The following is a 21757-nucleotide window of genomic DNA, read 5'->3' as shown; positions in this document are numbered from 1 at the left end:
TTTCTTTCCATCTTGTGAAGGGAGGGTGGGAGAGACCCATCTGCAGGAGATTTTCATGGGGCGGAAGGATCAGAAAGAAAGCTGGGAGCAGGCTGGTTTGTCTTGCACAAAACAGAGAAGAAGCAAGGAGGCAGTATGGTGCATTGGTTAGCGTGTCACACTACTAGGGTCTTGGGAGACCCACAGTTCAGCCATGAAGCTTTGCTGGGTGGGCCTTGGGGCCAGTCACTGCCTCTCAGCCCAGCCCTACCTCACAGGGTTGTTGGAATTAAATGAGGGGGAGAACTTGGAGAAAAATAGTTGGGGTATCGATGCAATAAATAAGAATAGTGTTTTCGTTTCTCCTCATATTCTAGAAACTTGGTCTGTTTTTTCCCTTTGAAAATGAAGACTGGGAACCTGGGGGGGGGGTCTCCCCGACCCTCAGATACCCATGGGGGATTTGGAATGGAAATCAGCACAGTTAAATAATATATTTTTCACTCAGGTCCGTAACCACTCGATCCCTCCTAACACTTGATCCCCATGCGCCCCCCAACAAAATGTGTGCCTTGCTCCCCTCCCTCTCTGCTCGCTGTCAAAAGAGGCCTGTAAATTTGCAACTGCTTTCTTTTTTTACCTCTTTTTCTTTTTTCCCTCCCCTTGAGCAAGGAAACCTCTTTTTAATTCGGGAATCCCCACGTCTCTTTCTCTCTCTCTCTCTCTCTCTCTCTCTCTCTCCCTCTCCCCCCGCCACCCTGCTTGTCTGGTTTAGAGCTACTGGCAGAATCAATGCCATCGACCTGGTTTTGGGGGGCCGGAGTGGGAAGGGGAATCCTCCGCTGCTTTAAACCCTGATCGGGCTAAGTGGAATCCGATAAACACAGGGAGGAAATCAATCGCCTGACACACTCGAGGAATTGGGGGGGGGCGCTGCTGGAGACAGAAGAAGGGAGGGCTGGCTTTCCAGCGAGCTTAGAGAGGGATTTCCACAGGATTGAGGAGCCAGGCCTGTTTGCAAGGGGTGGTGGGGGGGGGGTTGAATTGCAAGGGCATCTTAATTGTTCTGTCTCCCCTACATGCATAATTTCCCTCCTCAGCTCAGAGGCCATTTTCTCCTGTGCCCCCCCCCAAAAAAAAACCCCACAATATCTTGAATCCTCCCCCCGCCCCGGCATGGGTTTCCTGAGTCAGCATCGGCCGCCACGACCTTTACCAGAGTGCAAAGGAGAAATAGATTAATTCATTAGCACGGTTTTTATCGGGAGGGGATTATGATGGGGGTAGGGGGCGAGGAGAGGCGTGGATGTGTGGGAGAAAAGGGGGTTTTAAGAGCAGGGGGGCTCGCAGGCGTGACTACGACTGGATAAAGGGGGGCCTTTTGTGGTTTGAATATCGGCGATGGGGGTCGGGTGCACAGGTTTTTGGGGCGGAACTGAAACTTAGGAATGAAATACTGGGATAAAGCACGGAGAGGTTTTTTTTTGGGGGGGGGGTCAGGCTGTAGTCACAAGGGGGGCATTGGTAGATCTCAAGGGGAAATGCGGCCGTGAAAGCATTGGAATAGGAACTGGGGAGATCAAGTTTTGAATCCCCACTCGCCCCATGAAGCTCCTTGGCCAGTTGCTGTCTCTTTCTCTCTCAGCCTAACCTCCCTCACAAGGTGGTCGTTGGCATTAAACAGGCAGCCATAAGAAGCACCTTCAGCCCCTCAGAGGAATAAGGTGGGGCTGTGAATGCAATAATGAAAAAATACTAAATATGTGAGGAGGCCTGGTCCACCTGAGGCCTTTTTATCCTCAAGAGAGAGAGAGAACCACCTTTGAATAAACTGTTTTTTTTCCTGGGAGATCGCTCCCTGCCCTCAACCCACTGCCACCATTTCTGTAATCCCAGTGCACTTACTGGTTTTTCCTCCAGGTGGTGCTACAGGGTCCTCGCCCCCCCCCCCCAGTATCCCAACTCCTTTCCTCTTTGCCCCCCCCAACCCGCCTCATTTTCATTCCATCCACGCATCCTCCGGCTCCCATCCTCAAATTAATTTGGTGCCATGTATTGCTGCAGTTTCTTTCTCGCTGCATCCCCCTCCCCAGCCTCATCGCTCTCTGTCTTTCTGCCTTCTTCCTGCTGTCCGTCCGTTGTTATTTTTCCCCTCCCCTCCCCGGTTTTCCCTCTTCGCTCCCTCTCTTTTTCTTCATAAATTCTCGCACGTTGCAGTTTTATTTTTCCTGCCCCCTTCTCTTCTCCCCCACCCTGCCCCTTGCAATCCCAATCTCGCGTCTGTACGTTAAATTCCCCAAGTGCAAAAGCATTGGGAAAGCGGGGGGGGGGGGGGGAGCAATGAAAAGCCCGCATGACAAAGTCATTTTATAATTTATCCACAGGGCCAGTGTGAGGCCATGCATGATATCATTAAACACATAAGGGTTTTCCATTTGAAATAAAATACATCTGGGTCGCTGGGTCCCGGTCCCCCCCAATATCCTGGTTTTTGCCCCTCCACCCTCTGATTGCTCCTTACTGCTTTTTGACTTCTGTGGAATTCCTCTTCGTTTCTGCCTTTTTATTTAAGGCTGCAATCCCGTATTAATAATAATAAATTTCAGGAATCTCTTCCTAGGAAGCACCTCTTGCAATGCAACATCTATAAAGCAATTGCACATGCTAAAAACACTTTTTGCGTTTTACCCGCCCTGGCAGTCATATTCAGTGGGCTTTACTTCCGAGTTGACGTGCGTCAAGTCGTGCTGTAAAGACGTTTTTATTCCGCCCTTCCTCCCCATGGGGCTCGCGGCACGTCAAGCGCCGTTTCCCCCCATCCGCAAACCCCCGTTATCCTCGCAACAACCCTGCGGTGTAGACTAGGCGGAGGAGATTGTGACTAGGCTGGGCAGAGCTCCATGACCGAGGGGAGATTTGAATTTGGCGTTTCTCTGTCTGGTCCATGCATGGGGGAATCTGCAGATCGTGGACTCGTTGACTCAGAGCAGGGGTCAGCAAACTTTTTCAGCAGGGGGCCGGTCCACTGCCCCTCAGACCTTGTGGGGGGCCGGAATATATATTTTTTGGTGGAAATGAACGAATTCCTATGCCCCACAAATAACCCAGAGATGCATTTTAAATAAAAGGACACATTCTACTCATGTAAAAACACGCTCATTCCCGTACCGTTTGCGGGCCGGATTTAGAAGGCGATTGGGCCGGATCCGGGCCTTAGTTTGCCTACCCATGTCTCAGAGAATAAGACTGTGTACAGCCTCCTCCTTTGGAGGCTGCGTGCCTCTTGCCTGCTGGTTTTTGGGAATCGCAAATCTGGGAGATGGGGGTTCAACAGCAAGTTGGAAGGCCACAGGTTTCTCCCCCAGACCAGCACCCTAAACTCCACACTGCTGTTCACCCACCAAAAACACCTTCCTTGGGACAATGGCCTCAGCCATTCCTTTAATGCCATCGTTTGCACACTAAAAAAAGAGAATCTGCAAGCTGGAAGGGGCCCGGGGTCATCTAGTCCAACCCCTGGCAATGCGGGGATCTCGGCTAAAGCAACCCTGGCAGATGGCCACCCAACCTCTGCTTAAAAACCTCGAGCCCACCACCTCTCGTGGGGGTCTGTTCCCATGAGGAACAGTCTATTTGGAGTGGCAAAACTTGAGGGTCTGAGTTTGTGTGTGAGAGAGAGACTTTCTGCTGCTTCCCCTCAGCCCCTCGCTGATGCCAGCTGCCGTTTTGGTTAATCTTAGGAAGCCCCATGCGATATTCTGCAATGGCGGAGGGTGTTCTGGGAAACCAAGATGGAGTCCAGGAGCAGCGAGGGGCCTGGGGAAGCTACTGCGTCCCTAAAAGTCAAAGGGGGGGGGACAGTTTTGCAGGTGTCCTCTTTGCAGAAAGACAATCCTCTTGTGTTTACTTCTCTTCCCCCTGTAAAGAATTATTGGTTTATTTTCTCTCCGGGCTTGGTCTGCTTTGTTCCCGTCGCTCGGCTGCCATGACATGCCCACAGTGGTAAGTTAATAGCACCGTAAGCCTGCCCCAAAGGCCATGGCTCTTAGCTCAGCGGCCACATTTAACTTGTCTCTGGGCAATTGGCCATGATGAGCCCTCTCAGCCTGTCCGCAGACGTGTCAGGGGGAGATCAGATATATCACTCGGTGTGCTTGCACTGGGTCGTCCTCCGAGCTTGAACTTAAAAAACGCAAAATTCTGAATGATGGGGCCTGTGGAAGTTACGGAAATTAGGTAAATTGGCTGGCCGTTTTATTTTGCAGTTTGATTCTGCAATGGTTGCTATTCTACAGGACAGAAATGGGGGGATATTTGGTGGGTGGGGCCATAGGTTGAGCAGCAATTGCCATCCCCCCCCCCCCCGCTTTGTACGGGAAGTGGGTTTTTACACAAATTCAACGTGTGCCTCCATTCTCCATCTTGGCAAGAGGGGCACAGAGTTCATATTCCAGCCGGGAAAGACTAGTTAGTAGAGGGTTTGGCTCGGCATGGTTTGATAGAATTGTAAGAGGACCCAGAGGATCATCTAATCCCCTGAAATGCAGGAATCACAACTGCATCTATGAGCATCCAATCTCTGCTTAAAAACCTCCAAGGAAGGAGAGTCCACGATCTTCCGAGGGAGACCGCTCCACTGCCAGAAAGTTCTTCCTGAAGTCAGAATCTCTTTTCTTGTAACTTGAAGGCCTTGGTTCAGGTCCTACCACCCAGAGCAGAAGAATACAAGCTTGTTCCATCCTCCATGTGATAGCCCCTAAGATATTTGAAGATGGCTATCATATCTCCTCTCAGTCTTCTCTTTACCAGGCTAAACCTAAGCAGTTCCCTCAACCATTCCTCATCAGGCTCGGTTTCCAGGCCTTTGGTCATCTTGGTCGCCCTCCTCTGCACATTATTCCAGCTTGTCAATATCCTCCTTAAATTGTGCCGCCCAGAACTGGACACAGTACTCCCAGTCTGAACCAGACGGAATAAAATAAAATGGTGCTATGACTTCCCTTCTATACTTCTGTTGATGCAGCCTAGAATAGTATTTGCTGTTTTGCCGCAGCATCACACTGTTGGCTCGTGTGAAGTCTGTGGTTCACTAAGACTCCTAGATCCTTTGCACATGCACTATTGGCCAGCCAGGTGTCCCCCATCTTATATTTATGCAGTGGGTTCACCCTGCCCAAGTGCAGAACCTTACATGTGTCCCTATTGAAATTCATTTCTGTTAGTTTGGGCCCAGTTTTCCAATCTGTTACGGTCATCTTGAAACCTGATTCTATCTTCTGCGGCATTAGCTACCCCTCCCCAGTTTGGTGCCTCTGCAAATTTGATGTGAGCACCCCCTCAATTCCTTCATCCAAGTCACTTATAAAGACGTTGAACAACAATGGGCAACGTAGAGAACATGCTGGGAGGCTTTTATATTTCATTTACATATTATACTATATTTCCCAGCACAATTCAAAGTGTTGGTGTCAATCTTTAAAGCCCTAAACGGCCTTGGCCCAGTATACCTGAAGGAGCGTCTCCACCCCCATCCTTCAGCCCGGACGCTGGGGTCCAGTTCTGAGGGTCTTCTGGCGGTTCCCTCCCTGTGAGAAGTGAGGTTACAGGGAACCAGGCAGAGGGCCTTCTTGGTGGTGGCACCCCCCTGTGGAATGCGGTCCCATCAGATGCCAAGGAAATAAGGAACTATCCTACTTTGAAAAGACATCTGAAGGCAGCCCTGTTTAGGGAAGTTTTTAATGTTTTATGCTGTATCGTGTTTTTAATATTCAATTGGGAGCCACCCAGAATGGCTGGGGAAACCCAGCCATATGGGCGGGTTATAAATAAATAAATATTATTACAGTGGTGCCCCGCAAGACAAATGCCTCGCAAGACGGAAAACCCGCTAGACGAAAGGGTTTTCCGTTTTGGAGGTGCTTCGCAAAACGAATTTCCTATGGGCTTGCTTCGCAAGACGAAAATGTCTTGCGAGTTCCTGTGGGTTTTTTCCCTTTTCCCCCCCTTTTTCTAAGCTGCTTATCTGCTTATCCGCTAAGCTGATAAGCTGATAAGCCGTCAATGGGCTTGCTTCGCAAGACGAAAAAACCGCTAGACGAAGAGACTCGCGGAACGGATTCTTTTCATCTTGCGAGGCACCACTGTAGTACTATTATTATTATTATTATTTTATTATTATTATTATTATTTATTAAAATCCATGGTATAATCATGGGTTGCCAACGTGGCACCCTTGAAATCTTAGCCTGGTGTCAATGAAACCTCTAAGCCAAGCCCCTCACTGTCTCCTTGGGCATCAGATGCTGGGAATGGTTAATATCCCCCTGCCTTGACTTGAAGGAGGAAGTTGGAAAAGTGACACTATTTCTCCACTTCCTATTACTTCTTTCTGTGCTTTTTGAGGCTCTGGCTCACTCTCTTACCCAGATCCCTTGGGAAAGCGAAGTGTGTAATACAGTACAATCTGGAGAATAAAAGAGACCCACTGGGGTCGGTGCCCGCAGCCTTGCTCAAAAATCCCAGATGTGCCTATGGTGCGACCCCTGCTTTTTATATGAAAGCATGTATCGCCGCAATACTTAAAGCACCATCAGTGTGAAAAATAAAACAACTTGGGCATCCATCTTCACTGCGAGAGATTTATTACAATACGACTCGGGGATAAATAGGGGGAAGTCGGAATGGTGGAAGAAGAACAATTTTTCATACTGTGAGACTCTCCATATTGTGCCATCTTGCCTTGTTTAAGTAATAAAAATGGTGCTTTTTGTGCTGCTAGGATGCATAAATAGACCCCCCCCCATTTTTTTGGCCTAACATTAGTAATGGATCTAATGCCTTGGGTTGCTTGCGGCTCCTGGTGATTTTGTGGGATTTGGTGTTTAAGGAGGGGTAAACCGAACCCATGTCCTGTATTGGTCAAGCATGCTGCATCCTGGCTGAATTTCCTTGGCTCTGGACCACACAGAAATGTTAAGTAGTATCCGTGGAAAGGGCTGCTTAGGATAGAGGCGCCCTGCATAATGTGATCTTAAGATGAACGCTGTGATTCCTCCATCACATGGGGGTGGGCTGGATGACCCCTGGAACCCTTTCCAACTGTACAATTCTATGATGCCACTGACTAGAGGAACTCTTACTTGGGTGCGGGGCTTTCTCGAATGGCAGAATCCTTGCTGCGTGATAGGCATCTTTGCCAACCTAGCCCACTGTGGACATAACACTAAACCGTAGTTTAGTGCAATCTTCCCCAACCTGGTGCCCTCCAGTTGGTTGGGAATAGGACTCCCATCTGTCCCAACTACCGGGGCTGATGGGAATGGTACTCCAAAATGTCTAGAGTTTGGGGGAAGGTGTTTTGACGTTCAGAGAAACCTTAGACTACCCCATGTCATCCGAACAATGGTTAATCTTAACTGTGGTTTGTTTGAATCGTGGCTTATAGAGAAGCTGCGTCTCCTCTACAAAGTAAACCATAGTGAATAATAATCTTTAAAAGCAAATTTGTACCCTACCTTTCCATCCAAAGACACGACTGGCTGTATAAAATCCAAACACTTGTTATTTGAAGCGTTTTTAACTCTGTTCTTCGCCCAAAAAATGGCCCCCAGGTTGATTTATAAAGATCAGTAATATGACAGCCCCTGCCCCCAGGCTTGCGATCTTTAAAATACATTGCATAAAAGGGGAAGGGAAGAAGAACAGGGGGAAAAACAAACCAAGACTAGTTCTTAGTTACAAATTCCTTTTTATTGGAAATGTTGCAGCAGGGATCATTCAGTTTGTAACGTAAGGGTTAATTTTGTTATCGGCAAGTCAGCTAGCGAAGAGGGGGTGCTTAGCAAGCAGGCAGCGTGGCACGATCTCTAGTAAGTGGCACGTGCTCTGATTGGCTGTGTAGTTCTGAGGGAGCCCTACCTCTGTATGCTTAGCTGAATGTCTCTCAGCTGTGTACAAGGCCTGAAGTCAGAAAAACGAAACTTCTTTTGTTTCTCCTCCAATTATGCAGTTTTCCTCAGGAAAGCATTATGAGGATTTCATTTCTCTCTGGATACCGCCTGCGTTATTTAAGTGGCTTTGCTCACACTTCTAACAACCAGCTGGTGAGGAGAACCCAACATCACTGGTCTCAGAGGATAGAGCAGCTCTGCTTCCCGTCTCGGAATGACGGAAAACATTAAAGAAAGAAAAGAAACGGAAGAAATCGAAAAGCAAGACAGAACAGCGGATAAAACCCAGAACCCAACGAATCAAATGTATGGAACAGCTGCTGTAACAACTAAGTCTTCAAAAGGCATTGGAATACCAACAAGAAAGTTCTTTCCGGCCAGGCAAGTTCTAGCAGCGTTTGAACTGAAATCTGGGGCTGTTTCCAACATTTGCGATCCTTTGGAATGAATGGACATGACTCAGTTAATTACAGGGAGTCAACTCTTGAGTCCAGTTTAGTTGGATATAGCCCATACATTCCCATCTCATAGAACTGGACCACAAGAGTTTGATCAAATTTCTGGAGTCCAATGTTTTTTAAAAGGGGGGGGGTTTCTAGCCCTGATGAAGGAAAATTGACCTTTGAATCCCCAATCGAAAGCAGTTGTGGCCCTGCGGCAGATAGAGAGCTACAGACTCAAGGGGAGTTTCAGTCTAAAGGAAGCCCATTAAGATCCTATTGATATTAGTTGGGGAGAATATGAAATGTGCTGAACTCCACTGGTGAAATCTGCAGAGCTGGCAAGCGATTGACTTTAGCTTATGGGCAGTTTGTCCTCAGTGCCACCATTTAAAAACAAAAGGTACCAAACCAATTTTTGCTTTCATCCTGGGATGTAAATTTGGAGTTTTGGGGATTTTTATTTGCAGCTGTGACTGGTTTCAGTGGGGAGCAAGTGTGTTTCAGCTCTTTTGATTCTCTTTTAGTGTAACATTTCCCTCCTTGCCATTTCAAATATCTCTCGTTATTTAATTCGTAACGTTCATATTTTGCCAGTTGGCCAATAATCTTGCCCTTGCCTCCCACCCCCCCCCCAAAAAAAAAACTTTCCCTAAGAGGAATATTGGTTACATTGAAATCTCTGGACACCAAACCCCAAGTTATTTATTTTTAATGTTTGCAACACAATTTATAATTCTGATTATTGGCTTCCCTCCTTCTCAAGGTCCTTTCCTTGCTCCCTCCTAACACTCTACTTTCCTCCCAGGTTTTTTTGGGGGGAAAGGCAAAACACCTCCTGCCCCCCCCATTAAATGGCACCCCCAAATCCTTGACTTTCCTTGCCCACTTTTCCCCCTGCCTCGATGCCCGCTGGAGATTCCTTCCTCCAAACCCCTCCTCTTCCTCCCCCACCATTGCACCGTCGGAATGTTAATTAGCAACCAGGATTTAATTAATTCAGCTGCCAATTAGTGCGGTGGCGGGGGAGGGGTGCTGCAGACGGGGGGCACAGATGGTTGTTCCTGGGCTGGCACCGTGCCACTTTCAACGGCGGATAGGGTGGGCGCGACGAAAGCCCAAGGAGTGGGGTGTTTTGTGTGTGTGTGTGTGTTTCATCTCTTCTCCGGAAGGGACGCCAGGCTTGGTCATGCAAACACACACATACGCACAAACCCTTGTATTTCTTCCCGCTGCCCCCCCCCCCAGCAGGGTTGGCATAACGGACTGGCACCTGCACCACAGGACATAACTGGAAATGGGTGCTGGAACGAGGCTGGCACCGCATGGAGAGAGAGAGAAAGAAAAAAGAAAAAAAGAGGGGAGGAAGAGAAAGGGTGATAGGAAAAGAGGGGGGACAGGATGAGAGTGTGGAGGACGAGGGTTTCGAAGGAGAGCAAGCGACAAGGGGAAGGGGGCAGAGAAGCAAGGGATGGCTAGGACGAAAAATCGAACGATAAGCGCAGGGGGAGGCAGAAGGATGGAGGTTGTGGTGGGGGGGGTGGAGAGGAAGGAGAGGAGGTGGTATATGCCAGCCCGATACCCGAAGCGATTCTGCACGGGGGAGGGGCGATGACAGCTGGCACAGAGCAGCCGCCCGCCCTGCCACCCTCCCTTCCCTCTGCGGCATTCGCTCCGCTCGCCAGCTTTAATGCCAACCGGGCAGGGGTGCTGGTGTGTAGGGCGGGTGGGGGGGGAGGCTGAGTGTGAGATGCCAGGTTGGTGCATGATGACAGCGAAAGGGAGTTGGGGGGGGGAAGGACCAGGCAAGGCAGCAAGCAGCAGCTGGCAAGGCTGTGCCCGCAGGGAGATGGGAGGCAAGAGAGAGGGCCAGAGCAAACGGATTGGCACCAGGGTGGAGGCTGGCGCGCCGCGTGCAAATCTCTCTCTTTCTCTCTGAGATGTGTGCGAGGGTGTACGGCGCTTTTCGCGTGCTTGGCACCGTGCCCCCCGGCTCCGCTCTCTTCGTTTGGCAGCAGCTGGCAGGTGGCGAGGTGTTGGGAGGCATGGAAGGGGCAGGAGGAAGCCGAAAGAAGGCAGAGGAGATGGAGCCGGGTGGGTGCTTTGGTGACGGGCATCTGAGGTTGCACCCGGGCGGAGCTGCGGGCATTTGGGATGAGAGACCGGGATTGACACAAGAATGGGATCAGAGAGAGAGAGAGAGAGAGAGAGAGAGATGGAAATAAATGCCTGGGCAAGTGTGGGGGTGGGTGCAACTTGGGGGGTGCCATTTGGGGGAGAGGAAGGGCAGCTGCCAGATCGTGCCGCGGGCATTATTGGCACCCAGATCAGTTCTGTATTAAACGTCTCTTCCTCTCTCTGTCTGTCTCTCCCCACCCAGCCCCTCTCCCTCTTTTCAGACTGGCACACCTGTGACCATCTGAAGTTGGCACCGAGTCAAAGCCGGTTGGGGCTGGCATCACCCGCACTGGCACGTGAACGGAGTTGCTGATCTTGGCACTGCGGCAAACGGCGGAGAAGCAGAGGAGAATGATAAGTCGCTGCCATCCCTGCTGCCTGGGCACAGCCTCATCGCGGCAGGCGGAGACCCTGGCGGGCACGGAAGACATGGCGCACGGGGAACGGGGCAGACCGAGCGGCGTTCGGTCGGGTAGACATCTTCCTTTCTCCTGCTCCTTTCCATCTATCTGTCTGTTTTCTCTTTCTCAGCCGTATCGATCTGCCACCGTTGAACGGATGTCTGCAGGTCAAGACCAGGAGCTCGGAAGATCTTCAGTCTTCAGCCAACCTCCTTCGTGGACCAACAAGGTATAGACTTGAAATTTCTTCTCCTGCACCTTCAGGAATAGGAGTTGTGGGTTCTCCGACAGCAGTTTTGGGAGAGAGGGTTGCTGACGTGATAAATGTTTGCATTTTATGTTGGGTGGGGCATCTCATAGGATGGCAATGGTGGTTATCCAACTACCCATAGCGAGAGGATGAGCGAACGGTTTGTTCAGATTGGTGGAATGGGAGGCCGATGGAAGCCACCTTGGCTGCTCAACGTAGTTTTGATGGATGTTTTTGGTTGTTGGGTCGTGGTTTGGCTACAAACGGTTCCATAGAAACAGTCAGCCCTTATCGGTGGAATGAAGTGTTAAAAAACCGGAATTATGAACCTTAATTTTTGAAGAAATTTGTTGTGGTTTTCAGAGTTAGCCTTCTTAAAGATCCGTATAAAAACATTTTTGTTTTCAGGATGCTCCTGTTTCAATTTTTGCCCCCCAATTCTAGTGGGGATCAGGGGGGAAATGGTTTACTTTTACCCCTGCTGTAACGCTAGCACAAATTAAAATGAAAATGTATATTGGGGGCGAGGGGAGAAAGAGAGAACTTCCAAGACCTTTATGGCAAATATATATATATATATATATATATATTCCTCCTCATTTTAAATATTTTTAATTAACATTTTTTTAAAAGTGGAGCTGACAACCTATAATTTTCCAGGTGGTTTAGAGGGAGGAGAACATCCAAACCAATTAAGAACTTTTTTTGATAAAGATAATGGCCTTGCGCTAATCATTAATATGACCAGTGCACAGTCAAATGTGTCCCATTAAAATCAACTAGAAACCAGCATCCCAAGAACTGGGTGGTTAATTCATATCAGTTTGTGAAATTCAGCCCTTCTCCCTGCTTCTTATTAGCTCCTTCTTTGTTCCCTATTTTCTCTTCTGTTTTGCTGAAGCTTTTTTCTCTTCCCTCAACTTCTCGCTGTGTTCCTGTTCTGTTCTGTTTGGTTTTGGGTTTTTTACCTTTTTCTTCATCCACCTTACCTCTGGGTTCCTGAGCTTCTTTACTGTCCATAATATCTTCCTTATCCTTAGACCAAAGTTCGTTGTGAGGCTTAAATTCCAGCCAAACTCCTAGTTTTCCCTTCCCTCACAGAAATCAGACCTACAAACATTCCAATAGCTTTGTCCCCATAGAACCTGGAGCACCTGAAAGCATTCCGTGTCATCACAGAAGCTCAGCCAATCACTGCTGGAGGCTTCAGCAGCAAACATACTGTGCAATATAGATACAAGCCAATTTATCGGTGGATCCTTATTGGTTCGGAGTTTATCTAAGATGCTTGAGTCGAGGGGTAGTCATAGATGACTTACAAACCAAAGATGCCTGCCCAGACAGCTCTGATTAAAATCTGATTAAAACCCCACATTTTAATCTGTGATTAATAAATTACTTGATTAATCATGTCTATCAAGTCTTCAGCCCTAATAAACTCTAAGAGACAATTTTCATCAAGGAGAATTATTTTCAATTTCCAAAAGCTTTAAAGCGAAACACGTTATAATTGTCCAGACGCAGAGAGTGCGTGGAGAGGACCCCTTTTCCGGTCTGATCCTGTGCCCTTTTAGAATTTCAGTTTTCCCCCTGCCCCTTTTCTGCTTCCTAATCACTCACTTCATCAGAGTGCCAGGTGGAAAATGCTACCCCACGCCAATTCCGGGGGTTTCGTGTGTGTAAAAAGAATTATTTTAACTCAGTTTAAATTACAAAATAAAATCCCTCAAGCCCCAATACAGTGGTGTCCCGCAAGACGAATGCCTCGCAAGACGAAAAACCCGCTAGACGAAAGGGTTTTCCATTTTTCGAGGCGCTTTGCAAGACGAATTTCCCTATGGCCTTGCTTCGCAAGACGAAAACGTCTTGCGAGTCTTGCGAGTTTTTCCCCTCCCCCCCCTTTTTCTAAGCCGCTAAGCCGCTAATAGCGCTAATCCGCTAAGCCGCTAATAGGGATGCTTCGCAAGACGAAAAAAACGCTAGACGAAGAGACTCGTGGAACGGATTATTTTCGTCTTGCGAGGCACCACTGTATTCATTTTGACGTATGAAGTCTTTAATCATTAGGATCCTACGTACCCCAAAAACTGCCTCCTCTGCTTTGCCCCAATGCCAGATTCAGCCATCTTGGATGCAGAGCAGGGTGGGGAATGTGAACTCCAACTCCCATCTGCCCCAGCAAGCATGGCCAATGGGCAAGGCTGATGGGTGTTGTAGTCCGACCACATCTGGCAGGCCAATGGTTGATTATCCCAAATACAGACAGAGGTGTTTTGGGCGGGTGAGTTGCCTTGAAGGGCAATCATTTTTACCCAGAAGTAAGTCCCATTGACCTTAGTAGGGCTCATTTCTGTAATAAATCTGCTTAGGGTCTCCGCCTTACAGATTCATTAAAGTCTGACCCGGAATGTCTTCCAGGAATGCCTTCCAGAAGAAATAATGCCGACAGGTCCACCCCCTTGACAAATAATTATAAAGAGAAGCCACCGACATACCCAGGAACCCTTCAGATTAAGGGCCAAATGTCTGGTTTTCCTGGCGCCTAAAAGCAAGCCATGATTTTTTTAGTTACAAAATTCTTATAATTACCTGATGGACTGGAAACAGCTGAACTCTGGCTTGTTTTCTGTAACTATGGTTAAGTGTCATGTCTGAATGCCCAGCTAGACCATCGCTTAAAAGGATCACCCACCAACCTGGTTTGTGAAACTGTGGTTTTCAATGGGCTTCCAAACTATGGTTTGCATGGTTGAGCATTCCAGCAAACCACAGTACATACGGTTTTTAGGCGATAAGCCGGTCTCTCGCTGATATCTCCATGTGCCCGTCTTCGAGGGCTTAGTAACCTGTGCTATAGTTTTGCTGTGCATTTGAGCGTTCGTTTAAGGCCACAAACCATAGTTAGCACTAACTGTAATCGTTGTGCCTGCCTTGGTTCCTTGTTTGGTAGCTAGAGTTAAGCACTGTGCATGTTTTTAAGCTTTTTGTATGATGGGCATGAGGCTGGCTGGTTCACAAATCTGCCTGGCTCGAACGCCTCAACACATCGGGCCTTTTCTTTGCGGTTGTGATTCAGCGATGGCTGTTTTCTTGGCATTTTGGTTTCCTTCTGGGTAGAGTCCCTTCTGGGACGCGGGTGGCGCTGTGGGTAAAACCTCAGTGCCTAGGACTTGCCGATCGTATGGTTGGCGATTCGAATCCCCGCGGCGGGGTGTGCTCCCGTCTTTCGGTCCCAGCTCCTGCCCACCTAGCAGTTCGAAAGCACCCCTAAGTGCAAGCAGATAAATAGGTACCGCTTTATAGCGGGAAGGTAAACGGCGTTTCCGTGTGCTGCGCTGGTGGTGGCTCGCCAGAGCAGCTTTGTCACACTGGCCATGTGACCCAGAAGTGTCTCTGGACAGCGCTGGCCCCTGGCCTCTTAAGTGAGATGGGCGCACAACCCTAGAGTCGGACACGACTGGCCCGTACGGGCAGGGGTACTTTACCTTTACCTAGAGTTAACCTTCCCCGAGTCCTTTGGAAAGGCAACTTGCCAGCCAACTGAACAAATACTGCCAAATTAGTACAGAAAGAGATCTTGTCATGCTTTGAGCCTATGTAAATGGGACTGAGGAACTTCCCCTCTTAATCTGGGCTGGAGTTCTCTTTAGTAGTAGGTTTTCGACAGCCGAAGTAAATTCTTTGCGAATCTCAGGACCGGCACAGAGCTGCTTTGCATGTGCCGCTAAACCGAACTGTAGCTTAGCATTAAGGAAGATATTGACAAGCTGGAACATGTGCCGGAAGACAGAGACCAAGATTATAAAGGTCTTTAGGAGGAACGGTTGAGGTAGTTGGGTGCCTGTAGAAGAGATGACAGAGCCGCTATGAGAGCCATCTTCAAATATCTGAGAGAGCCAGTGTGGTGTAGTGGTTAAGAGCGGTGGACTCGTAATCTGGTGAACCGGGTTCGATTCTCCGCTCCTCCACCAGCAGCTGCTGGGTGACCTTGGACCAGTCACACTTCTCAGCCCCACTCACCTCACAGAGTGTTTGTTGTGGGGGAGGAAGGGAAAGGAGAATGTTGGCCGATTTAAGACTCCTTAAAGGGAGTGAAAGGCGGGATATCAAATCCAAACTCTTCTTCTTCTTGAGGGGCTGCCCCATGGAAGATGGGGGCAAGCTTGTCCCCTGCTGCTGCAGAGGGTAGGAGTCGAGCCAGTTTGATTCAAATCACAAGAAGGGAAATTTCCACCAAATTTAGGAAGAACTTTTTGACCAGAAGAGCAATTCATGGTGGAACATGCGACCTCGGAAGGTGGCAGAGGCTGGATGGTCAGGGATTTTTTAGTTGTGGTGCTTGCTTTGAGGGGGTTCAAGATAAACCACAAGCCTGGGTTCAGATGGCATGTTGAGCCAAACCATGGTTTAGCTCTCAGCAGCCGCACAGTGGCTGCAATGTCCACTTCTAACATTTATAGCTTAAACAGAATTTCATGTTGAGGATGGGGGAGCACCTTTTGAGAGAAGGTGGCAAGTAGAAATCGGGTTATGGTGCTTTCTCTTAAGAGACATTTTGCTTTCTTCATACAGTGGTGCCCCGCAAGACGAACGCCTCGCAAGACGAAAAACTCGCTAGATGAAAGAGTTTTCCGTTTTTGAGGTGCTTCGCAAGACGAATTTCCCTATGGGCTTGCTTCGCAAGACGAAAATGTCTTGCGAGTTCTTGCGAGTTTCCCCCCCTTTTTTTTCCTTTTTCTAAGCCGCTAATAGCCGCTAAGCCGCTAATAGCGCTAAGTCACTAATAGGGGTGCTTCGCAAGACGAAAAAACCGCAAGATGAAGAGACTCGCGGAATGAATTAATTTCGTCTTGCGAGGCACCACTGTATTTATATACCTAATATAATTTATACAGTCATACTGTATTGTTTTTAATACTTGATTGGAAGCCTCCCAGAGTGGCTGGGGAAACTCAGCCACATGGGCGGGGTATAAATAATAAATAATAATAATAATAATAATAATAATAATAATAATAATAATAATTATTATTCCTCGTGTTGCATTTGCTTCAGGTTGAGTGTTTTCAGGTTGTGTCCTGCAGCAACCTGGAAGTACCGGACAGGGTTACTTCCGGGTTTCACCGCTCGCGCATGCGCAGACGCTCAAAATGACATTAGGCACATGTGCAGAAGTGGCAAATCGCAACCCGCGCATACACAGACGCGGGTTGCATTCTGCTCATGTTGCGAACGGGGCTCCAGAGTGGATCCCTTTTGCAACCAGAGGTACCACCGTATAGTGTTCCCATAGCAGAAGTACTCTAGCAAGGCAGAGTGGTGTAGTGGTTAGAGTGTCGGACCAGGACCGGGGAGTTCAGGGTTCAAATCTCCGCTCAGTCATGACGTTCACTGGGTGACCTTAGGCCACTCACAGTCCCTTAACCCACCTCACAGGGTCGTTGTAAGCACTAACTGAGGATGGGGGTGAACCATGTACCGCTTGGAGGAAAACATGGGATATAAACACAATAAATAAGTTTTTCTGCTTTCCTGCTTAAGGAAGTTGGACGGGCCAGTCAGGTGGAGAGGTCGGTTGCCAACCTGCCCTCCATAGATCACCATGTGGTCGCAATTGGACCTGGACCAGTCGCAAAACATGCTTGGCGCCTGGGGGATTTCTGATTGGTTAATGGTTGCAGATGTTAGACCAGTTTCAGACCTAATAGCTGTGCCTAGCAACTAAAAGTTAATGGACATAGGCTAGGGAAGAATTTTCAGCCTCCCCAGAAGACTACAGTTCCCACGATTCTTTGGTGGTGGAGAAACACTCAAGAGTTGAGCAGGCTTCAAAATGTTGCAGGTCTATAGCACGGGTGTAGTTTTTTGGGTTACCAGTATGATATTTCAGTGCAGAGCATGTCATACATTTGGGGCAGAGAGCCGATGGGTGTCACTCGCCTTGTTCTCATCCATGGTGTTTGTGTGTATACAGATCTAGGTAGATGTATATATTTTGCCGCAAAAGAGCACTGATGAGTCTGTTGATTTGGTGATGCTGAATTTAATCAGACCACAGTAAGTAGCAAAATATTTTTGCTCATCAATGCAGATAATGGTTTTTGAATATCCTTGTAAGGTGAGATGATTCAAGAGAGGAGCCATTGTTCAGGAACCTGAGAGAAATTAGCGGAATATTTTTGCTAATCAATGCAGATGATGGTTTTCAAATATTGTCGTAATGCGAGATGCTTCAGGAGAGGAGAGGCTCGATCTGAGCCAGAGTTTAGCCCCAGAACCTGTCTATTGTGTCAGAGATTGAGCACACTGAAACAAACAGCAGTGTCAATGTCACCAAGCCCATTGCAGAAATATCCATGGTGGACTGTACCACTCGGACTACAGATGGGGGGATCATCTGTTTGAATGCTTTCCCCATTGTGGGGGAAAATATTGCAAGCAAAAGAGAGGGTTAGATTAGAATGCTTCCCCCTGACGTGCTCATTTTTTAAGAACAGGGAGGTGTGAGGGGGTGTTATTGGGACTTTCCAAGCTTGCAGTCTGAAATGGTGCAGTCTAGAAAGGACCGTACTCTGTGTTGTATCAGCTTGGAGTCGTGTTTTCGTTGACAGAGAAGCAGAGAGCCACATTTCTCCTGCCGTTCCCTTTTGCCTTTCCCGATCCTTAGGGAAGACACCAGAAGAAAAGTATCGTGATGCCAGCGAGTTCTCTCCCTCCTTTCCCCAGGCCGCAAACAGATGCATTATTATTGTTTCTTTAGCTTTTTAATTCCAGCAGAAACCCGTTTCTAAGCTTCACACCCCCAACGCCCCATGAGGGCTAGAATCGTCTTTTAAAAATCAGGCATTGATTGATCCTCTGAAACCAAAACATTTATGTTAGAGGCTAATCTTTGCCACAAACCCCAAACAATATTTTTGTGGGGGTCAGTGCTGCTTTATTAATATGCCTGTGTGTGTGTGTGTGTGTGTGTGTGTGTGTGTGTGTGTTTTCATTTATTATGTGCGGGTCTGTTTTCAGTCCTGTTTGAACTCAATAAATACAGTATTTTTCGCTCTATAAGACGCACCAGACCACAAGATGCACCTAGTTTTGGGAGGAGGAAAACAAGAAAAAAAATATTCTGAATCTCAGGAGCCAGAACAGCAATAGGGATCGCTGTGCAGTGAAAGCAGAAATCCCTCTTGCTGTTCTGGCTTCTGGGATAGCTGCGCAGCCTGCATTCACTCCATAAGACGCACACACATTTCCCCTTACTTTTTAGGACGGAAAAAGTGAGTCTTATAGAGCAAAAAATACGGTAATTGGCGTGTGATAGTGAAAGGCAGGCATTGGGTCAGGCCTAGCAGACGTAGGGAGATTGTGGAGAGATCTTGAAGCTGAGATTCTGGCGCTGGTTGGGACTGTGCACAGGATCACTTGGCAGAGTTTGATTCTGTTTCCCACCATCAAAATTTATTATTATTATTATTATTATTATTATTATTATTATTATTATTATTTTCACCCTCCACCCTAAGGTCCCAGGGTGAGTTACAGTTAAAAAGCAATATGAAAAACAGTTTGAAACAACCCACCATTACAGAAATAAGGTGGGTCTAAGAATTACGTACTTTTGAGGTCGAAAGCCAGGATAAAGGGGTGCATCTTCAGCATTTGCCAAAAGCCACACAATGAGGGTGCCAGGTACACTTCTCTGAGGAAGGAGGTCCCACAACTTAGGGGCTGCCACAGAGAAGGCCCTGTCCTGGCCTGCCAACCCCCCCCCCCCGAGCTTCTGAGGGCCCTGGAACAAGAAAGAGGGCTGCCCCTCTTTGCCGATCTAAACACCTGAGAGGGTCTGTAGCGAAGGAGACTGTCTTTCAGGTATTCAGGGCCCGTGTCGTTTACGGCTGAGCACGGTGAATTGGGCCCAGGGCCTTTTGAGATCTACACGGAAGCCCAGCTGCTAATGTGGCCGCTGCAGTTTGCACCAGTTGAAGTTGCCATGTTGTCTTCCAAGGGCAGCCCCATACAGGAACAGTGGGGCTGGTGGCAGCGCAGGAACCTCTTGCACAAAGCCAATGGGCAGGTTGGAGCTGTGTGGGGCAGGCAGGCAGGCAGGCAATGAGTTTTGAGTTTTGTAGGCTGGTCCAAGAGATGGGGAGGGCATAGGGGCCAGGTTTTTACCAGCCAGGTGGGAGCAAAGTAGGAGCTGGCCGGGGCTGAATTGATCGGTTAAATCCGAGCTCTTATTGCACCAAGGGTGATGTTGACCCAACAATATAGCATTATCCCAGGATCCCTGAAGGTAGAAATTAATCTTAACATGTCTTCTGTTGAGGGCTGTCTGCTTTCTATATTTTGTACTCACAACACCCCTGTGAGGTAGGTACAGCTGAGGAAGTGTGAATTGCCCAACATCGCCCAGTGAGCTTCATGTTTGAAAAGGGATTTGAACCCAAGTCTCCCTGACCTGCACCCAATATCCCATCCAATGCACTATGCTGGCCTTTTGTGGGCCCGGGTGGGGTATGGCGTATGTGGGTCTGCCCTATGGAATTTGGGGTGGTGGGGATGGGGAATTTTGATCTGAGCAATCTTTAGGGGGCCATGTGCCAGTGACTTGGCAGGGCCAGAGGGAAAAGTGAGGGGGGACCAATAATTTTTAATTTTACGGTAGGCTGGTTTCTACATACTTTGCCTCCCCGCCCTTGGAAAAATTCCCATGGTCTTTGCCCCCTTCCCTCACCCCACTCCAGGGCCCCTTGCTCTGCCCTTATGTCAAAAGACTACAAATAGTCTTCTATCAATGTGTCCAAGATGGCGCCCGTTGCCGTGGCAGCAGAAACAGGGAACCAAGCCCTGGTTCCCGCGGCTTGAGAAACACAGGCCAAAGATGGCAGGCTACCTTCTCCTTCTCCCCCCACCCCACCCCTCAGACGTTTAGAGTTTGGCAAAGAAGAGGGCGGGGGTGGAGACAGATCTGGAAGTGCGTGCGAATTCTGCCGCCATTAAAGAACAATAGATGGGGAGTTGATTGATCAAGGACACGGCCCCAAATAGATGTCAGTGAAGTAGTGCGCTTGCACCTCATATCCCAAGCCTTTAAAAATGGGTCAGCCCACATTTTATGCCGGTATTTATGCTCTGTTGCACATAAAATATTCCCTTTGCCCTTGACAAAGACTTTCCAACATGCAGCCTGTTAGCAGGTGATAACGCTCCTCTCCCATGCCGTGAAAATCTTTCCCCTCCCTGATTCCCAGATACCAAACACCAACATGGTGGAGCATCTTCTCCACGTGCCAAAGGTCCCGGGTTCAATTTTTGTCACTTCCAGGCAGGGCTGGGAGAGACCCATGGGCTTCCTCCATGTGGTGGCACCCAGCTTCCTAAAATCGTTGTCTTATTATCTCATTTTATTTTCTAACCATCCTGGGCAGTTCACTCCTATGAGAGAAAACAGAACGGATCCCCCTTGATGAATTTTTTTTTGGGGGGGGGGCACCTAAATCTGCTCCTAGTTGATCTCAACCACTGAGAATCTCCTCTGCTATCTTGCACAGCCTCTTCCTGACTTCCGTTCCTTGGTCACACTCTAGTGTGGCCGAATTTTGGAAAAACCAGCATAGCTAGGCGAGGGCAGCGCTCTTGCCTGGTGCCAGAGACCTTGTTTAATTTTCGAAAGTCTGCCCTGCTTTTCTCCCAGCAGAAAACTCTCAAGAGCACCTGACGGTATGGAGATGAAAAAAGAATCAGAATAATATCTTACTGGTGAGCTTAGTTTAAACCAGTAGCTGGTTTGGATTTCTTTGTAGGATTTCCCCCTCCAAATCAACCCTACAAAAATCAGAATATTTGGATCGCCTGCTAAGAAACTGGTGCCAGTTGGAAAACAATACTGTTTTTCTTTCCATGCACATTTCTTGCTAAGCAAAATTGTTTTAGAACATTTTTGCATTAAATCACAGGGTTTGAGATTTTATTTGGGTTTGCACCCATTATTAGCAGGGTGGTGGAGAGGCAGATAACAGTCAGTGCTAAAGTATGTAGCCCATCTAGAAAGCAAGTTATGAAGCAAATGTGCAATTGTTTTTATAAGCATATTCTATTAGATGAGCCAGCCTGGCTGCTCCCGCCTTTTGGTTTTTAGCCAATGAGTGAAGTCATAGCTGTGATTGACAAGGGAGCTGTTTGAACACCCAGCCAGAGAAATCCCCAGTCTCAAAGAGCTACCGATTTCCTTCTTCTGTCTCAATTTTCTCATCCTTGGGATCTCCATAATTTCCCCTTTCCCTGCAGCAACTAGGATACATCTTTCCTGTGGTGGGTTTGTCTGAGTTGTTTCCTGCAAATACTCTATACACAGTGAGTCCAGGCGGATGTTAAAGGAATTCCCCCCACCATCAGATGGCAATGCAATAATAATAATAATAATAATAATAATAACAACAACAACAACAACAACAACCTGCAAAGAAAGAGGCTTCGGCATAAACACCAAGCAATAAGAATTCACTGTATAGGCAATTTGCAGTATAGTGGTGAGAAGGGATTACTTATGTGCTTAATAGGTCT

The 21757-nt window shown here is 48.0% G+C and overlaps 1 long non-coding RNA gene across 1 annotated transcript; it reads left to right on the top strand.

Moving 5' to 3' along the window:
* Nucleotides 1–3615: 3615 nt before the first annotated feature.
* LOC309326851 lies at nucleotides 3616–9000 on the top strand. The gene is made up of 2 exons (XR_014150390.1): nucleotides 3616–3981; nucleotides 7988–9000. It is a non-coding gene; the product is annotated as an uncharacterized lncRNA (long non-coding RNA).
* The last annotated feature ends 12757 nt before the right edge of the window (nucleotides 9001–21757 follow it).

The sequence above is a fragment of the Podarcis erhardii genome, assembly GCF_964252035.2.
Source record: "Podarcis erhardii genome assembly, chromosome: 13".
NCBI classification, from domain to species: Eukaryota; Metazoa; Chordata; class Lepidosauria; order Squamata; family Lacertidae; genus Podarcis; species Podarcis erhardii.
The sequence above is the reverse complement of the archived record's forward strand: the minus strand, read 5'-3'. Positions and strand labels throughout refer to the sequence as shown.